This window comes from Sorex araneus, chromosome X (assembly GCF_027595985.1).
Source record: "Sorex araneus isolate mSorAra2 chromosome X, mSorAra2.pri, whole genome shotgun sequence".
Lineage (NCBI taxonomy): Eukaryota > Metazoa > Chordata > Mammalia > Eulipotyphla > Soricidae > Sorex > Sorex araneus.
Genome location: NC_073313.1, coordinates 91,795,095 through 91,818,033, shown reverse-complemented (window position 1 = coordinate 91,818,033; position 22,939 = coordinate 91,795,095).

Here is a 22,939-nt window from a genome sequence, read left to right as displayed (position 1 = left end):
TCGCTCCAGCCAAGTATAATAGTATGGTTAAGTATATAATTGGACTTTGGATAGTAAAATTAATGTAGTCTATTATAATAAAAAGACAAGTAGCATGATTTCACCTTATTGTGGCATAGCATTCTGTTGGGTATATATGAAAATTTCTTTATTCAGTCATCTGTACATAGGCAGTTGGTTTGTTTCCACATCTTGACTATTAGGGGTTTTCATTTCTTACTGTTATAGTGTGTGTATAGTGGTACTTGCAATAAGTCATTACTTTTAATTTGTCTTAAAACAAATGAAGAAATTGCCTTGGAACATGTCAATTATTCATTCACTTATGCTCTTTATGAAATATCCAGGTGTTTTGCCATTTTTCTATTAGGCTTTTGCCTTTGTTTCTGATTGTAGGAGGTAATTATAGGCCTTAAGTATAAGTGTTTTATGGATGCAAACATATTTTAATTTACTTTGTACTTTCTTAAACTATACTTTGCTGCTTCAAGTGCTGGGGGAGAACGCAGTTGGGATAGAGAAGAGACCACTATGACGAAAATAGATGGAAAGAGTCACTCTGGATAGGAACTGCGTACTGAAAGTACGGAAAGGAACGAGCGCGATAATCTCTCATTGTCTGTATTGTGAACCATAATGCCCCAAAATAGTGGAGACAGAGAGAGATAGAGAGAGTGATAAACAGAGACAAAGAGACAGAGAGAGCAAAGAAACAGAGAGAAAGAGTGACAGAGACACAGAAGGAAAGTGTCTGCCATAGAGACAGGCTCAGGGTGTGTGTGTGGTGGGACAGAAAATAGAGACGCTGGTCGTGGGAAATGTACACTGGTGGATAGATGGGTGTTGAAATATTGTATAATTGAAACCCCATAATGAACAGCTTTATAACTGTTTATCCCACAATGATTCAATGAACACACAGGCACACACACTGTATATATATATGATATATATATGTATATATATTTAAAAACATCCCATTTAATAAATAGGAATTTCTGAAGTTTTCCTTTTGTTTAATAATTTCTGTATTATTTTGAAAGTTCAAATCACAATAACTGGATAATGAAGTTAAATGATTTAAAGGGGAATGTCTAGATCACACTTTGTCCCAAAGTATAGGGAGGAGAAGGAAAGACAGCAACTGGAGGGAAGAAAGAGAAGAGACTGATGAGATGCAACAGATGTAAGAGTCATGGAGCATTAATGGTATTAACGAATGATGGAATTAAGTACTCAAACCACAGAATCAACAACACTGAAATTATGAGCCTATACAAACCTAAAAAGTTGTCTGTTGGGCACTGGTGAAGGGATGGGGTCCCAAACATTGTATGAAGGAAGCATAAGCACAAAAGTGTATAAATCTGTAACTGTACCCTCACGGTGATTCACTAATTAAAAATAAATAAATTTAAAAAAATTAAAAAAAGTTGTCTGTTAAGATGGGTGGTAGGGAATGAGGGATAATAGAGGAAACCTGGGAACTTTGATGGAGGTAATTTGACACTGATGGTGGGATCAGTGCTGGAAGACTGTATGTCTAAAGCTCAACTATGAGTCACTTTGTAAATCACAGTGCTTTAATAAAATAAAAATATAAATATTTATCAATGACCTAGCACTATACAGTAGACTAAAACAGTTGTTAGCAATAATATAAAAGGAGAACAATTACACACTGTTGGCAGTAATGCATACTGACCCAGTTCTTTAACTATCAGGATGGACTATAAACAAGATTAAAAAATACTTATCACATAATCCAGCAATCCCATTCCTTGGTTTACAGCCAAATAATAAAAAACACATTACTTTGAAAGGATATATGCACGCCTATGTTTATTGCAAATCAATTTATAACAGCTAAGACATGAAACAACATAATATCGGTACAATTAATGAGTGGAGGAAGATACAGTAGATAACTACACTAGAGTACTACTCAGCTGCTAAAATAGATTATTCAATTTATGACAGCATATATGGAAATTTAGGTGTATATATGATGTAAAAAACCAAAGTGATAAAGAAATGATCTCATATATTTAATGTAGAAAACAAAATATACCCAAAGATAACTTTAAAAGCTAAGCCAAAGATCACACATGTACATTGATCAAAGGACTGAAATTGCTAAAAGCAGGTAAGTGGCAGGAGGCACCAACTGGGGACAGAAACATGGAGGGATTTCTGTACTTTTGTGGTGAGACTATTGTTACAACTTATTTTTGATGAGGTGTTTAAAAGCACTGCTAGAAACATAAATATATAAAACAATTTTACTTTAACTACAACACCCAAAAGGAGAGAGAACAAAAGGGAATGCCCTGCCACAGAAGTGGGGTGGGGTGGTGGGGGTTGCGGTGGGGGTGGTGGGAAAGATATTGGGAACATTGGCGGAGGACAATGGGCACAGGTAGAGGGATGGGTAAATGATCATTGTGTGACTGAAATGCAAACATGAAAGTTCGTAAGTTTGTAACTACTGTACCTCACGGTGATTCACTAATAAAAACTTAAAGTTTAATAAGTAAAGTTTAAATAAATAAATAAATAAATAAATAAAACAATGCTACTTCAACAAAAAGCCAAGAATGGCTATAAAAATATATGAACTGAACGAAAATTGATAGTGAAGAGTTAGACCTCTGGTCCATGAACAGCTGACCTTTGACAAAGTTGCTAAGAGTAGTAACTTTGAAGAAGCCATTTAAATAAATATTGCTGGGAAAAATTGTTAGCACATGTAAATAAATGAACTCAGAACATTTTCTCACACAAGGAAAGAAAGTCAATTCAAAATGGATTAAGTATTAGACATTACACCTGAATCTAAAAATTATATGGAGAAAACATGGTCAGAATTCTTCATGGCATTGAATCTACAAGCATCTTCAATGACTCAATGCAACTGTTGAAGAAAATTGAAGCAAAGATCAACAAATGGGGCAACATCAAATTATTAATCATCTACACCACAAAAGATGACCATGGTAAAAATGTACAGTTCAGTTTGGGAGAAAATATTTACATAGAAATTATCTGACAAAGCATTAAAATTCAATATATAAAGCACTTATACAACTTAGCAAGAAAAAACAACCAAATTCAAAGATGGGTAGAAAATATAAACAGTACCTTTTTCAAAGAAGACATGCAGATGACCAATAAGTATAAAAATGCTCTGTATTTCTTATAACACAACTGCATACCAGAGAAACTATGAGCTATCACCCCTTACCAGAGATACTGTCACACAACAAAGTGAACAAAAATAACCCATGTTGGCACAGGTATGGGGAAAAAGTAACCCTTATCCCCAACTGGTAAGACAAGTAACTAGTACAGGTTTTTGGTAAACAATATGGACACTCCTCAAAAAGAAGACACTAATAATTAATTTTCTATTTGACTCACAAATTCCACTTCTGGCCCTCGATACCAAGGGTCCAAAAACTTTTCTGACAATATACATGTGTTCTTGCAGCACTATTCAAAAAAGTCATCTGCATTTCCATGTTCATTGCCGCTCTGTTTACAATAGCCACAATATGGAAAAAAACAGAGTGCCTGAAAACAGATGATTGGCTAAAGAAACTCTGGTATATTTACACAATGGAATACTACGTAGCTGTCAGAAAATATGAAGTCATGAAATTTGCATATAAGTGGATCAACATGGAAAGTATCATGCTGAGTGAAATGAGTCAGAGAGAAAGAGACAGACATAGAAAGATCGCACTCATATGTGGAATTTAAAGTAGCTGAGAGGTACAAGCTTACAATGTTGCGATTCCTGGACTTAGTTACTAAAATACAGAAATCCAAAACTATGCTGCTGCTAGTGCGGCCTCCTGACCTCATATCTCTTCATTCTCAGCAATGGAAAACAAATTACCAAATGCTTTCTTTTCAGCAGATCGACTTTAGGGGGAAGAAACTCCAAATTAATAATAGTGATTTTTTTTGTTGAAATATTGAATGTAATCAAAGTAAAGTTAAAGTAAAGTGAAATTTACCAGTTACACATGCGGGGTGGGGGGCTGGGGAGGTGGGGGGAAGGGGGGAGGTATATCGTGATACTTGGTGGTGGAATATGTGCACTGGTGAAGGGATGGGTGTTTGAGCATTGTATATCTGAGACTTTAACCTGAACGCTTTGTAACTTTCCACATGGTGAATTAATAAAAGAATTAAAAAACAAGTCCAAAATATGTAAACAACCCAAGTTCCAAGAACAGATGACTAGATATCAAAATGACTGTATTTAAAGCTTTTGCTGAGGAGGGGAAATATCCTTCTTCCTTGGTTTTTCTTTCCTTTGTGGGAAGAAGCAGCATGGCGTCCACCATATTATGGGACTTTTTTTTTTTAAATTTATTTATTTTTAATTAGAGAATCACCGTGAGGGTACAGTTACAGATTTATACACTTCTGTGCTCACACTTCCCTCATACAAAGTTTGGGAACCCATCCCTTCACCAGTGCCCATTCTCCACCACCCGTAAACCCAGTGTCCCTCCCACCCTCCCCAATCCCATCTCCCCCCCACCCCACCCTGCCACTGTGGCAAGGCATTCCCTTCTGCTTTCTCTCTCTAATTAGCTGTTGTGGTTTGCAACAAAGGTGTTGAGTGGCCGCTGTGCTCAGTCTCTAGCCCTCATTCAGCCCGCAACTCCCTTCCCCCACATGTCCTTCGACTGCAATGTAGTTGGTGATCGCTTCTCTGAGTTGACCTTTCCCCGGAACGTGAGGCCAGCCTCGAAGCCATGGAGTCAACCTCCTGGTACTTATTTCTACAGTTCTTGGGTGTTAGTCTCCCACTCTGTTATTCTATATACCATAGATGAGTGCAATCTTTCTATGTCTGTCTCTCTCTTTCTGACTCATTTCACTCAGCATGAAACTTTTCATGCCCATCCACTTAACTACAAAATTCTTGACCTCCTTTTTTCTAACAGCTGCATAGTATTCCATTGTATAGATGTACCAAAGTTTCCTCAACCAGTCATCCGTTCTGGGGCATTCGGGTTTTTTCCAGATTCTGGCTATTGTAAACAGTGCTGCGATGAACATACATGTGCAGATGTTGTTTCGATTGTACTTTTTTGATTCTCTGGGATATATTCCCAGCAGTGGTATTGCTGGGTCAAATGGGAATTCAATATCTAATTTTTTGAGAGTCGTCCAAATTGTTTTCCAGAAGGGCTGAACCAGTCGGCATTCCCACCAGCAGTGAAGAAGGGTCCCTTTCTCCCCACATCCTCTCCAACAGCGGTTGCTTTTGTTCTGTTGGATGTGTGCTAGTCTATGTGGTGTGAGGTGGTATCTCATGGTTGTTTTGATCTGCATCTCTCTGATGATTAGTGATGTAGAGCACTTTTTCATGTGCCTTTTGGCCATTCGTATTTCTTCCTTGGTAAAGTTTCTGTTCATTTCTTTGCCCCATTTTTTGATGGGGTTGGATGTTTTCTTCTTGTAGAGCTCAACCAGTGCTTTATATACCATTGATATCAACCCCTTATCTGATGGGTATTGTGTAAATATCCTTTCCCATTCTGTGGATAGTCTTTGTATTCTGGTCACTGTATCTCTTGCGGTGCAGAATCTTTTTAGTTTAATGTAGTCCCATTTGTTGATCTCTGTTTTTACTAGATTGCTTAGTTCCGTGTCACCTTTGAAGATACCCTTATCTTCAATATCGTGGAGGGTTTCGCCCACCTTGTCTTCAATGTACCTTATGGTTTGTGGTCTAATGTTGAGGTCTTTAATCCATTTTGATCTGACTTTTGTGCATGGTGTCAGGTCAAGGTCTAAACCCATTTTTTTGCATGTGGTTGTCCAGTTGTGCCAGCACCATTTGTTAAAGAGGCTTTCCTTGCTCCACTTCACTTCTCTTGCTCATATTATGGGACTTTTAAACAGGTATGAACTTGGTGTCTCGGGAAGGAGGGGAAAAAATGTGTTTTAAACTTGAAACAGCGGGATGCTTGGGCAGTCTCAGGCTGGGGCTGATACCGGCTTGCAGTCCGCCGAGATTCGATCCGGGTGGCCATGCTTTTGCACGGCCGCTTTGCTGCTGAACGACCAAGATCCAGAGCCAGCTACATTACTTCTGGTCCCAGCAAGTGCTTGCAGCCATGTCTCTAGACTGTGAGCTAAGCCTTTGTTCCATGCTGCCCCAGGAAGGGAAATGATGCAATTTCCAACATAAATCTCCCTGGACTTAATTACTAAAATACAGAAATCCTAAACCGTGCGGCCACTACGGCTTCATATCTCTTCATTCTCATCAGTGGAAAACTAATTATCAAGTGCTTCCTTGTCAGTAGGGCTGTATTTTTTTGGGGGGTAAACTCCAACAAGAATAGTGAGTTCTATGTTGAAACTCCAACAACAATAGTGAGTTTTGTGTTGAAATATGGAATGTAATAAAGGTAAAGAGAAAATAAAGTGAAATTTATCAGTTTTGCAGGCAGGGGTGGGGAGATTGGGGGTGGGGGTTGGGAGATATACTGTGGTTATTTTGGTGGTGGAACATGGGCACTGGTGAAAGGATGGGTGTTTGAGCATCATATAACTGAAACATAAGCCTGAGAACTTTGTAACTTTCCACATGGTGATTCAATAAAATAAATTAAAATAAATAAACAAATTTTAAAAAATAAACACAATAGAATGCTACTTGGCCTTAACCAAAGAGGAAATCATGTAATTTGCCACTACATGGATGAAACTGGATGTTATTACGCTTAGTGAAGTCAGTCTGACAGAGAGGAATTGATAAAGAATAGCTTTCATGTGTGGGATATAAAGAAGCATAGTAAGGGAATGACAATAGCCAATGGAATAGAATCTCAACAGAATCTAAGAACTGGTCTACCGAATTGTGCTTACATGGTGATAAAACAGCAGGGATAGAGTTTTTGGGACCAGAGGTGTGGGTCCCGGAGATAATGCTTGATGGAGGTGGACACTGATAGGGTTTGAATTTTGTACTCATTAATCCTTTCCATTAACAGCATTAACCATGATATAAATTATGGATACTTAAATAACATTTAGGAACAGAATTTTTTAAAATATTGAGGGTTAAAAATACACTGTAATTCGGGGCTAGAGCAATAGCACAGAGGGTAGGGCATTTGCCTTGCACACGGCCGACCGAGGTTCAATTCCCAGCATCCCATATTGTCCCCCAACACCACCAGGGGTAATTCCTGAGTGCAGAGCCAGGAGTACCCCCTGTGCATCGCCAGGTGTGACCCCCCTGCAAAAAATACACTGTATCTAAATCATTCAGAAAAGGTCCATATTTCAATGCTATATCCTTGGATGGTGGATATGTTTCATTTTTTCTTTCATTCTGAGATTTAGAAATTAAAGAAACTAAAAATTACACTTTTCCAACAGAAAAAGATCTTGATTGATGCCCTATAAGTAATTATGGATACTTGTCAGCATCACAGACCCTTATTGCTTGAATATATTCCAAAAACGAAAAGACAACTGAGAGAATTGATAGGCAGTTAATTTTAAATGATAAAAAAAGACTGGCATTGCAATAGATAAGAGCAACCTGTGAAATTCTGTCAGTATGTTTCTGAGAAAAGTCCTTTGCATCTGGTTAAAACTGAATCCTGGATTTTACAGCCATGTTAACCAAATTAGCATCCAAAAGAAAAGTAATCCTTGAGAAAAAAGGCAGCATTACGTAAACCTCTGCAAAATTTATGAAAAAAATTACTTGTGTGTATATAGGAGGACATCCAAAGGTATTCAGGAGGACAGGGGTTGATTCCTATTATTCTCAGCGATCTAGGAGTGTGATGCCATGTGACAAACTGAGGTTATGATGCTGCTTAAATACTGTAGTGCCAGGAATTACCTGGACCCCTAGCATACCTCTGGGACTGGGCTACCTGGTTATGCTCTTAAGACCATGTGGTGCCAGGGATAAACTGAGATCAATTTGTATGCAAAGAATGTGACATACTATCTAGCCAGGCCATGCAAAAAAGTATTTTAGTATTGTGTAAAGAAACTTACAGTTTTATACAGACAGGCAATATGTTGTGATTGCTGTATTCCTCTTTAAAACTTAATCACAATAAATAGAAAGAGGACCAATACAAAAATAAACTATTTCTTATTTAATTACAATGATGCTTGATAAAGGAAACAATTACACAGACAGGTGTGGATATTCTATATTAAACTGTAACTTTCTACTTGTCATATGTAACATATTTTTAGAGGAAATACAAATTTTCTTTATTAGTATACCTTTCAATAAGGCTATCACATGTGTGAAAAAATAAGAATATTGTGATGTCCAAGTGTAAATTCAGAATAATTAATAAGTTGACTAAAATATTTCTCCAAAGTTTATTAACAAAATTAGAAAATGTTTGTTACAACTAAATCTATTTAACACCCAAATTCTAGTCAAAGAATACTTTTACAATCATGTAAAAATATCAAACCATTCAAATTGAAAGGAAGAACATAATATTTTACATTCATAAATGACAATTTACTTTGTTATTTTAACATCATAATTATTAAATCATTAAAGTAATAGATTTTAAAGAACTAATTCTAAACCAATTGGATACCAACATACAAAAATGCATGTAATACATATAAAGTTCCACAATGAAAATAGACCCATACATTGCATGACATTTTAACGCTCATTTGAAATTATTCATTAGATGCAAGAAGCAATTTTGAAACTTTTGTTTATTGAGTTTTCAATTGGTCTCACATGACATTATAACATCATGTAACTTTAAGGTGTGCATCATGGACAACTTTTAGAAGGTAACACTACCGACTTGTGACCCTGGCTGAGTCAATAGACATCACAAGATAGCATCTGTAACACAGTATTAAAAGAAAAACTAGATATAAAATTGCAGCACAGCAAATTTCTAAACATCTGTAATTTGCAATAATTTACACATTTAAAATAGAGTACAGAGGGGCCAGAGCCATAGTCCTGTGAGTAGGGCATTTACCTTGCATGCAGCTGAGCCAGGTTCAGTCCTAACATGCCATATGGTTCACTGAGCACTACCAGGAGTAATTCCTGAGTGCAGAGCCCTGAGCATCACCAGGTGTGACCCCCCAAAGATAAAAGAGAAAAAAATTCAGTACAAAATTTGAGAAGAATATGTCAGAGTGCTATCTTAAAATAATTTATATCAATTATATATAAAGAATTCTATCAGCTTTCTCATAACAAGATGAATTAGTAATTTTAAAGTAAAGGGAAGTTCTGAATAAACGTTTTTTAAAGATTTTGGACCAAAGAAATTACAGGAGATAAGGAAATTCCTTTCTTGCTGCTGACTCCAGCTTGATGTACAGGACTATAAAAGATCATTCTGAGTACAGAGCCAAGAATAACCCCTGAGCTCATCCAGGTTTGCCTCTCCCAAAGAGAATATATATATATATATATGAATTATAAGTACATAAATAGATGCTCAGCATCATTAGTTAAGGAATGTAAGTTATACAGTCACTGTGATACTATGGCATAGCCAATATAGTGACTATAGTAAGAAAAGACATATAGGTACATTGAAAATTATGAGAAAATAGAAACATTGTTTATTAAATATGGGATTATATACTTTGGAAAAAGTCTGACACGTCTTCATAATGTCAAAATAATAAGGTATCATAAGGTTACAATAATGTATCATACCAAAACAATTTATGGGATCTGAAGAGAAACTAATCTGCAAGGCAGAACCTGGCAAACTACCTGTAGCATCCTCGATATGCCAGAAACAGTAACACAAAGTCTCACAATGGAGAGGTTACTGGTGCCTGCTCGAGCAAATCGATGAGCAACAGGATGACAGTGACAGTGATACAGTGATATCAAACAATAAGGTACACTCAATTATATTCCCATAGATAATAGAAGAGATATAATATGCATACTAATTTATGTATGAATTTTTATACAAATATTATTTACAGTAGTCAAAAAAGTAGAATCCAATCAAATGCCTATCATCTGAAAAATGGATAAACACAATTTGAAATATTAATGATGTGAAATATTATTAAACCATAAAAAGAAACTCATCTTATAATATAGATGAACTTTAAAACAGTTTTATAAATGGAAGAAGTACATTTAAAATAGAGGTGGGACACAAACTGGCACACATCAAAAAGAACAAGAACAAGAACAATCAGTCCTGGAATGGATGTAGGGAGAAAGGGACTCTCATTCATTGTTGGTGGGAATGCCAACTGGACCAGCCTTTTTGGAAAACAATATGGACACTCCTCCAAAAATTAGAAAATGAGCTCTCTTATGACCGACCCAGCAATACCACTTCTGGGAATATATCCCAGGAATACAATAAAGCACAGTATAAATGACCTCTGTACTTGTATTTTTTGTTACATCACCGTTCACAATAGCCAGAATCTGGAAAAAAAAACAAGCACCCAAGAAGAGACAACTGGTTATAGAAACTTTGGTACATCTACACAATGGAATACTCTGCAGTTGTTAAAAAAGATCAGGTCAAGAAATTTGCTTATAAGTGGATGGACATGGAGAGTATATGAAATAACATAATATGAGACTACCACCTAAGAGCAGTAGAGACAAGGGCCAGGAGGATAACTCAATGGTTTGGAAGCCTGCCTCATGTGCTCAGGGAAAAGGCAGTTGGGGTAGAGAAGGGAACACTAAATCAATGATGGTTGGGGGGATCACTTGGGATGGGAGATGTGTGCTGAAAGTAAATTGCAAACCATAATTCATAAGAGTAGAGAGTAAGAAAGAAGGTTCCTGCCATAGAAGCAGGGAGTGTGGTGGGGTGGTGGTGGCGGGAGGGATACTGGGAACATTGGTAGTGGAAAATATGCACTTAGAGTGGGGGGATGGGTGTTCAATTATTGTATGACTGAAATTCAATCATGAAAGCTTTGCAACTATATCTCAGAGCAATTAAATATAAAAAAATAAAATTAAATTGAGGTGGGAATGGGAACGACACTACAGCAGTTAGGGTGCTTGTCATACATGAGGCTGACCAGTGTTAAAACTGGGACCACATACCCCAGGTTTGATCCCTAAGAGCAGTCAGAACTAACCCCTGAGCAAGAACAGAAAGTAAGCTGTGAGTATCATACACTGTGACCCCCTAACAAACAAAAACAACATTAACAAAAATAGAGGCAGACTAAGGATACAACTTAAAGGACTATATTGTATGTTTTGCATGTGGGAGATCTGTATTAAATCTCTGGCTTCACGTGGTCTGCTGCTTGGGAGTGAGACCTGAACAAAACACCAAAAGTAGCCCATGCAAAATCTAATATGGCTCCCAAAACAAATAAAGGTAAATACTGTATAGTTATTTCTAAATGAAATCACAGAAAAATCCACAGAGACAGAAAATAGACTTGTACTTGTCAAAGACTGGGAATTGCTATGGGTTATTCTTCATGAGCGTCAAAAATGTTCTAAAATTTAGACAATGCTGAGATTTTAAATTTCTGTGAGCATGCAAAAATGGTTCAATTGTAAATATAAATTTTGTGTTTTATAATATATATGTCAATAAGCTCCGAGAGGGAAGGAGGCTTTTAGGGCAGCCTGCAATCGCCATTGTAGGTGTACCGATGGTTCACACCATATTTGAACCCCACCAAATATGGTGCAGTAATGATAGACAAGGGGTAGGAAGTGTTTATGATGTGTCCGGAAAGTGGCCTGGAGCGTGGCGGCCAGCTACCAAGAGTATCCCACCCCCATGGCAGAGCCTGGCTAGCTACCCTTGGTGTATTTTATATACCATAAACAGTAACAACATTGGGGCTCATTCCCCTGACCTTGTAAGAGGACCCAATATGGCAATGTGAAGAAGGACGAAAAAGGAGAGGCTGACAAAATCTCAGGGCCAAACTAGGCTGCCAAAACAAAGTAGGACTAAAATGACTGTTTGTACTTTCAATGCAGTATGCAGGCATCAGAAGCATCCATTGAGGACCTGATGGTGCAAGTGTGGAAGAGCAAGCACAACGTCATTAAATTGACCGAGACAAGAAAGCATCGATCACATCATGCCGTTTTTGACTCTGGAGAAGAACTGTTCCTCGGAACATGCGAACGTAGAGGCATGTGTTTCGGTGTCCTCGTCAACAAGAACTTGGGTATGAAAATTGATTCGTTCGAATGCCTAACAACCTGAATCAGATATTTATGTTTGAATAGATGTGGCTCATTGCTGGCAGTTTCTATCGTCATCGTCTATGCAACAACATCCAACTACGACAAAGAAGAAATTGAGAAGTTGTACATGGAGCTGGAAAAGTTCTATAAAGAAGACCACACCTTCTACAAGGTCATTGTCAGTGATTTAAATACCAAAATAGGACCTAGTAGGTCACCCAAATAAATCCATATCAGGACACAAGGCCTAGAATGGAACAAACAGGGTGAGAGACTGTCTGAGTTCATCATGTTGAGCAAGACCATCCATGGAAACTTGTAGCTCCAGAAAGGCCAAATCTAAATGCTGGAAATGGGAGTCTCCCGGTGGACAGTTCCACAACAAAATCGACTACATCATATTTAATCAACGGTTTTGCCTGACCAATATTGCTGTTTTCCCAAAATTTCAAATGGGATCAGACCACCGTCTCCTTCCTGCGAAGTCCTACTTCACAGAGTGGTGAGAAAGGACTGCAAAGTTTAAGAAGAGCACTCCCAGAACTACCACCATCTGGGAGCTCTTTGGCACTATTGCAGCAATATGGGAAGATGCCGTTGTTGACAACATCAATGAGGAATACGATCAACTGGTTCAGCACCTCCATGATTGTGTGAGGAATGCAGAGAGAGAGAAAAAGCCACAAAAAGTTGCCTGTCTTTTGAAACTCTAGAGCTCTTTCGCCAACGTGGTCTGGTGCAAGCCTCAGGCAATCACAAACTAATGTCCGAGCTTGCACAGCTGTGCATAGAAGCAATAAAGCAAGACCTCAAACAAAGAAGAGCAGTAGTGTTGGCCTGTGTGGCAGAAGCCGGGAAAAGTATTTGCAACAATTTGGATATGTCGTACCCAGTGTTCTCCCTTCCGAAATCCGACATGCCATTTAATCAATAAAGAAGCATATAGCACTCTTTTGAAAGATGACAAACTATTTCATCGGTAAAGATGCGTACAGCACCCAGTCCAACAAGGTCAGACCCGAACACCTGAAGGAATCTGCCACCAGTACTCATCAATACACTGGCTCGGCTCTTCACATGTACCTGTCTGAATGCAAGGTTCCGTCCCACTGGAAAACCAGCAGGACCGTCCTGTTGTACAAGAAGAAAGAATTACATGAAATTGGCAAGTATCACCCAATCTGCCTGTTGTCTGTCATCTACAAGTTGTTCACTCAAATCATCCTGAATAGGATTGGCAGAACACTAGACGAAGGACAACCTTGCGAGCAAGCAGGTTCCGAAATGAATTCAGCAGGATCGATCTTATCCATGTGGTGACCAAGCTCATTGAGGTTTCGTGAGAGTTCAAGATGCTGCTCTGTCTAATGTTCATTGATTTAAAGAAGGCCTTTGATTTTGTTGAGACTGAACCAGTCATCGAAGCTCGAGTTAAACAGGGTGTTCACACTCAATACATCAGGATCCTCCGTGAGCTGTGTTATGGATTCACCACTAAGATCTCACTATTCTACAAAAAGTGATCGTTGACGTAGAGAGAGGTTCGGCAGGGCGACACCATTTCCCTGGAATTCTTCAGTGCCAACCTCGAGAACATCATGTGATGACTGGAATGGGAAGGAATGGGAGTGAAAATAGACAGTCAGCAACTATACCACCTCCAGTTCCCTGATGACATTCTCATAACACCAAATATCAGCCAAGTGGCACGAATACTGGCCAACTTTGACCATGAGTGTGGAAAGGTCAGACTGAAGTTGCATCTCAGGAAGACAACGTTCATGCGAAATGGACTAGTTACTGATGTTCCATTTGCCCTCAATGGAACGAACATCTCCGAATGCAGCAATAATGTGTGCCTCGGCCGAGAACTCAACAGGACAAACTACCTGGCACCTGAACTGCACAGGAGGAAGAGAGCAGTGTGGAGTGCTTTCAAGAGTGTCAAAGAATTGGTTAAGAGGACGAAAAACCTCCGGCTATGGGTACATCTTTTCGACTCCACCGTTCTTCCTGCACTAACATATGCCTCAGAGTCCAGGGCCCTATGAAAAAAGGATGAGAACGCTATTCGGATATCCCAAAAGAGCTATGCTTGGACTATCACGTTTCACTCAAGTGATAGAAGGAATCCAGAGTTCCGACCTCCATCGAAGATCAAGAATCAGGGAGGCTGTATTGTTCGCCTAAACGGAGAAAATCAGACAGGCCGGACATGTAATGCGATTTAGAAATTACTGCTGGACTAGAGCTGTTACCATCTGGAACCCACGGGATGTCAATAGATGGCGTGGCTGCCCACCTACGAGATGGTCAGACGTCTTCATCAAACCCCTGAGCAAATGGTTTGAGGCCCTTCGTGTTCCTGGAGCAAGCAGACACCATTGGGCTACACTAGTACGCAACAGGAACGAATGGAGATGTTACTGGTGCCCGCTCGAACAAATCGAAAAACAAACGGATGACAAGTGACACAAGTGATTTCAATAAACATATTTATAAATTAATGGAGAGAATATTCAATATGGTTGGAGGGAGATTTAATCACACCCTCAGTGCACAGGATATAATTCTGGGTATGTGCTCAGGAGTGATCTCTGGAAATGTCTGGTGGACTTTTTGCAGCCACAGGGATTTAAATCAGGGTCTGCAGGATGAATGGTATGTGCCTTAATCCATTAATCCCTCTCACTGAGGTTCTTATTAACAGAGACTGTCCAACATCTGGCATTAGTAATAGCAAGACAAGGTTCATATATAGTTATTTAAGTTTAGTATCTGGGGGAATTAGAAACATAGCTTCAGTCACAGTGAGCTCTCAGTACTTCAGAGATGATTTTATGAGTTACTAGTATGGTACCAAAATATAAATTTGCTCTTGGCTCTAGAGATAGTACAGCTGGTAGGGCATTTGTCTTGCACAAGACCAACACAGGTTCTATTCCCAGCACCCTATTTAGTCCTCAAAGCCTGGCAGAAGTGATTCCTGTACTCAGAGCCAGGAGTAAGCCTTAGCATCCTCCATCACCACCACCAAAATCAAACAAACAAACAAACAAAAACCAAAAACCAAAAACCAACAAACGCTTATGTACAAAGATGCATTCATTGGCAAAAAAAAAGGTTAAAATAGTATCAGTTTATAATGCCTAAAAGGAGAGAGAGAGTGTATGGGGAATATTGTCTGCCTCAGAGGCAGGGGGAGGATGGGAAAGGGGGAATATACCTGGGACACTGGTGGTGGGCAATGTGCACTGGTGGAGGGATGGGTGTTTGATCATTGTGAGATTGTAACCCAAACATGAAAGTTTGTAACTATCTCATGGTGATTCAATAAAATTTTAAAAATAAAAAAATAGCATCAGCTTTACAAAAACAAATTTTAGTCTTCATTTGTAAATGCACATATTCACATACATGCAAGAACATTATACCCTGCAATTTGAATAAACAGATTTATAATCCATTCATTATGGTATTCAGTGGGATAATTAAAGGATTCAACACATGGATAAAATTACTCAGAACAATCCAAAATAGTAATTAAGGTATTTATAAAAATTTTAAATAGCAACCTTAAATAAACAGTCATTGCGCAAATAATGTGGAAATGTAGAACTCAAGTGAAAACTATTGTTAAATTAACACTTTGTAGAACAATAACAGATTATATTAAAGTCAAGAAAGAGATATGGGTAACATTAAAGCATAATAAAAGCTAATTCATAATAAAATGTCATAGAAAAAACTTCACAAGGTAAGCAAATAAACCTTTCTCTCTTTAATTCGGTACTACAGATTTGAAATTTGTATTTTTTATCAAGTTAACTAACCAACATAAAAAACTTCTAAAAATGTCAATTCTTATTACTTATAAGTTGTTGATCTACTTTCTTACATTCTTCCCTAATCAGATATCCTTGATAGTCTTATACTTCGTGACAGCTAATAAAAATCTTTTAACAAGAGGTTATGGTTCTTTAAATTGACAATAATATATAGAAAACGATATCTGGAAACTATGTATGTTCAATTTTACTCTTATTATTATTTCTAGTTCTTCAATAGCAATCCAGATAATGAGAAATTATCTTTCACATGTTCAAGTAAAACTAAAATACATTTAAAAATATATTGTAATTTTCTCTATATGCATCTCTTCTCTTCATTCTTTAAAATAATAAACATTTTAAGGAGTGCTCCTGAACACAGACCCAGAATAATACCTGAGCATTGCTGGGTGTAGTCCCAAAACAGAACAAAAAAAGAAAAAAGCACTGTTGTAGCACTGTTGTAACATTGTTCGCCGATTTGCTTGAGTGGGCACAGTAACATCTTCATTGTTAGACTTGTTGTTACTGTTTTTGGCATATCCAATACACCATGAGTAGCTTGCTAGTCTCAAAAAAAAAAAAAAGAAAACCAAACTAAAACATTTATTGATCTAAATGTTTAAAATACATATCTACCAGTATTGCTCCTAAAAGTAAAATCACTGAGTATAATTTAAATTTTCTGTTTTCCATTGCATTAAATTATTCTACCACTTTCATAAACAGCAAGATATGTGTTAGCTTAGTTTTAAAAATATATAGTTCACTTTTTATTTTCATTCAATTATGTTTTATTTTATTTTATTTTATTTTAGTTTTTGGTTTTTGGGTCACACCCGGCGATGCACAGAGGTTACTCCTGGCTCATGCACTCAGGAATTACTCCTGGCGGTGCTCGGGGGACCATATGGGATACTGAGATTCGAACCCGGGTCGGCCGCGTGCAAGGCAAATGCCCTACCAGCTGTGCTATTGCGCCAGCCCCTCAATTATGTTTTAAAATATATTAAATGTATATATTACAGATCAAAAATATGTATTTTAGAACCTCATCTCTATATCTATAGCATAAGTCTCATTTTACCAGCTGATGTGTGTGAGGCAAAAGCTATGCCAGAGTTAAAAAGAGGTCCAGTTATAATAGCTAAGTAAACTGAAGTACCCTATCAAAATAAATATGGAGTATAATTTTATTAATTTATTGTAATCTGGGGAAGAATCTATATATAAAAATGAGATAAAGGAAATCAGAAGATAAGCATGATCAAGGGCGATCATATAGAACTACATGATCAGTTTCTCAAATATAATGTCCAGGAAGTATTACACAGATTAAAATTAATTTAATATTTAGACAGATTCAGTTTAAGACAATCAATTTAGAAAACCAAAGCACTTTGAGCAAAAATTATCAGAAAGGAAGGAAGACCCACACTAGTATAAACAGATTATCTACAACTTCACTTAAAGAATAAAACACTTAAGCCAACCATTTTAGAAGGTGGATTACAGGAGCCAGAGCAATAGTACAGAGACAGGGTAGGGCATTTGCCTTGCACATGGACAATCATGGTTTGATCCCCAGCACCCCTTATGTCCCACCAAAGCCCAACCAGAAGTGATCCTGAGCACAAAGACAAGACTTAACCCTGAGCACCACAGAGTATGTGCCCCAAAACCAAAAACAAAGGTCATCGGGGCTGGAGAGATAGCACAGCGGGTAGGGCGTTTGCCTTGCACGCGGCCGACCCGGGTTCGATTCTCAGCATCCCATATGGTCCCCTGAGCACCGCCAGTGGTAATTCCTGAGTGCAGAACCAGGAGTGGCCCCTGTGCATTGCCAGGTATGACCCAAAAAAGCCAAAAAAAAAAAAGGTCATCATCATCATCATCCCGTTGATCATCGAATTTCTCGAGCAGCCTCAGTAACATCTCTATTTATCCTAGCCCTGAGATTTAGAAGCCTCTCGTTACTCATCCTTTCCAATGGTGCTGCATTGGAGGCTCTTTCAGGGTCAGGGGAATGAGACCCAGCATTGATACTGGTTTTGACATATGAATATGCCTTGGGGAGTTTGCAAGGCTCTCCCAAGTGGGCAGGAAACTCTTGGTAGCTTGCCAGCTTCTCCCAGAGAGAGAACTAGGTTATACAATGTCGCTTCTGGGAGCTTGGTTTTATAGTCTCTGGATGTTGGCCGTTGGTGGGATTTCACAGCTCCAGGAGCAGTCCCTGCATGTGACCACCTAGCTACTGGAAAATGGGGAACCTGGGTGGAAGAGGCCCAGTCCCGATCCGAGTAGGCTTGGAGGTCTCAGCCCCGGGTCCTACACACCTGAGTTCCTCTGCCGGTTCCATGCATAAGGCTCGTCCAAACGTGTGGAGAGGAGCCTTGAGCATGGCTGTGACTAGGCTCCGGAGGTCTTCGGCCACGGGAGCTCTGCTCAGGACAGGGAGGGAAACTGAAGCCCAGCCCTTTAAGGGGGCCCTGGGGAAGACAGCCAGGTGCAGGAGCAAGGGACTCTCTGCAAAAGTGGATTACAAAATACAAATGACCTTTAAAGTATTTTTTGGGCTTTTTGTGTCACACCTGGCTATGCACAGGGGTATTCCTGGCTTTTATACTCAGGAATTACTCTTGGCGGTGCTTGGGAGACCATATGGGATGCTGGGAATCGAACCCTGCTCAGCCGCATGCAAGGCAAACGCCCTACCCGCTGTACTATTGCTCCAGCCCCCCTTTAATTTTTTTAAAGGAACTCTTTGTGAATCTGTACTTTACCTTTCAAAATTAAATGATGTAATGGGGCAGAGGGCCAAGGGAGTCGATCCATGGTAGAATATAAGATTAAGTGAGGAGGGATAGAAGAGGAGCAAGAATAAAAAGAGGAGGAAGCGGAGAAAACAAAGGAAGAGGGAAGAGGAGGAGAAAGTGTGGGAGGTGTGTAGAGGAGTGGAGTGGTAATAGTATAGTAGGAGCAGGAAAGTAAAATGGGAGGAAATGGTAGGAGACAGATACAGAAAGTTTTAAATGCAAATAATGGAAGATCTTATGGAAATTTAACATGGCTAATGAAAAAATCTACATGGAGACTGCAAACAAAAAATAGATTATTTTAGTATTTTTATGTAAAATATCATAAACACAGTGATTTTTCTCCTTCCTCTTCCCCCTTCTCCTTTTCTTTCATTTTTTGGGGAGTGGTGCTCAGAGATCATTCCTAGCAGGTTTCATGGGATCATATGTGGTGCCAGGAATTAAACGTGGGTCAGCCACATACAAGGGAAGCATCTATTCACTGAACTATCTCTCAAGCATTGTTCTTTCAAGAAATCTTGAATCATTATACTTTCTTTTTGTTTTTTTGGGTCACAACTGGCAGTACGCAGAGCTTATATCTTAATTCTACACTGAGGGATCTATCTTTCTGGTGGTACGGGGGGACCATCTAGGGAGCTGGGCATCAAAATTGGGTCAGTTGTGTGCAAGGCAAGTGCCCTACCTGCTATACTCTCTCTCAGCCCCTCATGATGCTTTTCTTTTCTTTTTTTTTTAAATGTAGGAGCACTGCTATTTATTCAGCCATTGATTGAGCTATGAATTGGGCATGAATTCCACATTAATTTTTTTAATTTTAAATTTTATAAGTCACTTCACAATGTTTGATTACATTAAATATTCAAACACCAATCCCACCACCATTACACCTTTCCACCACCAAATTCGGATATTTCCATCCCAAACCCCAATCTCTGTCCCAAAACGCAACCGAAATAACATATTTTGTATTGTCTATTATGAAGAACTGCTGAACATGCTTACATAAAAGTGTTCGTATAAAAAACAGTGTGAAGATTGTTCTATTTTGGCAGGAGTCATTATAATATTCTATAGAATATCACTAACATGTTGTTCAAGTTTGGGTGATGTGAGCTTTGGTATATATATATATATATATATATATATATGAAAATATGTATATAGCACTATAGCACTGTCATACCATTGTTCATCAATTTGCTCGAGCGGGCACTAGTAACATCTCCATTGTGAGACTTGTTACTGTTTTTGACTTATCAAATACAACACGGGTAGATCGCCAAGCTCTGCCGTGTGGGAGGGATACTTTCGGTAGCTTACCGGACTCTCCGAGTGAGATGGATGAATCAAACCCGGGTTGGCTGTGAGCAAGACAAATGCCCTACTCACAGTGCTCTTGATCCAGTTGAATCTAAGAACAGTTTAAACAAACTTGTCAAGGGGGTGGGAGCTATGGGATATGGCTGATGATGGCTGGGAGAATTCTGAGACAATTGTGGGAGAGAGTGGCACTCAAGTAGAGGTTATGGTACTGGAACATTGGATGCATACAACCTTCTTATAAACAGCATGCAGATCATAGTGCTTCGATTAATTCATTAAATGTTTATATGCATATGTATTTCCCTCTATGATTTGTTGCTTACTATCTGAACCCCATCAATTGTGGTGTGGTAATTATGGCAAATGGGTAGGGGGTGTTTTATGGTGTGAAAAGCAGCCGTGGTCCAGGAATATGCTTACTCATATGTGAGGCTTGGCCTGAGGACGTGGGGAGTAACCTTGAGCATGGCAGGGGTTGGGTTGTGAAGGCTTTTGGCTGCTGAGCTGGGAACCTTGGGGCTAGGAGGGCTCTCACCCGCCCCCTCTGGGACAACCCAGTGAAGACAGCTTTGTGTGGGGACAGGACATTCTGTGGCACTCTCTGTGAAGATGTGAAGTGGAGCAAGGAAAGCCTCTTCTTTAACAAATGGTGCTGGCAAAACTGGACAACCACATGTAAAAGAATGGGCTTAGACCTCGACCTGACACCTTGCACAAAAGTCAAATCAAAATGGATTAAAGACCTCAACATCAGACCACAAACCATAAGGTACATCAAAGACAAGGTCGGCAAAACCCACCACGATATTGAAGCTAAAGGTACCTCCCACAACTGATCAATCAAGGGAAACAGATAAACAAATGGGACTACATTAAACTAAGAAACTTCTGTACTGTAAATGAATCAGTGACCAGAATACAAAGAAAATCTACATAATGGGGAAGGATATTCACCCAATACCCATCAGATAAGGGATTGATATCAAGGGTATATAAGGCACTGGTTGAACTTTGCAATAAGCAAACATTCAACCCCATCAGAAAATGGGCTGAATAAATGAACAGAACCTTTCCCAAGGAAGAGATACAAATGGGCAAAAAGCATATGAAAAAGTGCTCTGCATCACTAGTCATCAGGGAGATGCAGATCAAAATAACCATGAGATACCACCTCACACCACAGAGACTGGCACACAATCAAAAGAATAAAAACAACAGCTTTTGGAGAGGATGTGGGGAGAAAGGGACCCTTCTACACTGCTGGTGAGAATGCCGACTGGTTCAGGCCTTTTTGGAAAACAATATGGACGCTTCTCAAAAAATTAGAAATTGAGCTCCCATTTGACCCAGCAATACCACTGTTGGAAATAAACCCCGGAGAAGCAAAAAAGTATAGTGGAAATGACATCTGCACTTATATGTTCGTTGCTGCACTGTTTACAATAGCCAGAATCTGGAAAAAACCCTAGTGCCCTAGAACAGAGGACTTGTTAAAGAAACTTTGGTACATCTATACAATAGAATACTATGCCACTTTGAATTTCTTGCTCCTTTGTCAAAGATTAAGTGGTCATATATTTGGGGGTCTGTGACAGGGTATTCAACTCTGTTTCATTGGTCTGCAGGCCTGTTTTAATTCCAATACCATGCTGTTTTGATTACTACTGCTTTGTAGTAGAGTTTGAAGTTCGGGGAGGTGACGCCACACATCTTCTTTTTTCCCAAAGATTGCTTTAGATATTCGTGGGGGTTTATTGTTCCATATGAATTTCACGAGTGTCTTGTCTATTTCTTTGAAAAGTGTCATGGGTTTCCTGATAGGGGTAACATTAAATTTGTATAGTGCTTTGGGCAGTATTGCCATTTTGATAATGTTAATTCTCCCTATCCATGAGCAAGGGATGTGTCTCCATTTCCTAGCGTCCTCTTTTATTTCTTGAATTAGTGTTTTGTAATTCCTTGTATAGGTTCTTCACCTCTTTGATTAAGCTGATTCCAAGTTATTTGATTTTCTGAGGTACTATTGTGAGCGGGATTGTTTTTTAATGTCTCTCTCTTCTCTTTCATTATTTGTATATAAGAAAGCCATAGACTTTTGGGTATGATTTTGTAGCCTGTCACTTCACTATATCGAACTATTGTTTCTAGGAGCTTTTCTATAGTCTTTAGGGTTTTCCAAGTATAGTATCTTATCGTCTGTAAATAGTGATAACTTGAATTGATCTCTTCCTTTCCTAAAAGCAATTAGAAATAGAATTGAACAATGCAAAATTACAAGGAAATATAAGATGCTGGTTTTCTTTGAGCAATGTACTTTTAAAGGAAGAAATTTGTATAGCAATCCAATTTATAGTTATATAAAAATAAATAAAACTCATAGAACTAAATCTAACTGAGAGATAAAAAGATCCACACACTAAAATCAATATAACACTATTAAAAGAAATGGAAAGAGACACAAAACTGGGAATATAATCGGTGCTCATGAATTTGGTGAATTAACATTGTTTAAATGACCATTTTACTTAAAGCAATATTTATATTAAAGAAAACCAATATCAAAATACTAATTACATTCTTCAGACAATGAATTGGAAAAAGTTTAATTTTTTTTGTGAATCACAAAACCCTTTAAATCATCCAAAGCTATTTTAAGGGACAAATACTTAATGTGTCACTCACCCGAAACTCAAACTGTATTACAGAACCTTAGTTTTCAAGCCAATACAGTACCACGAATAGAATGG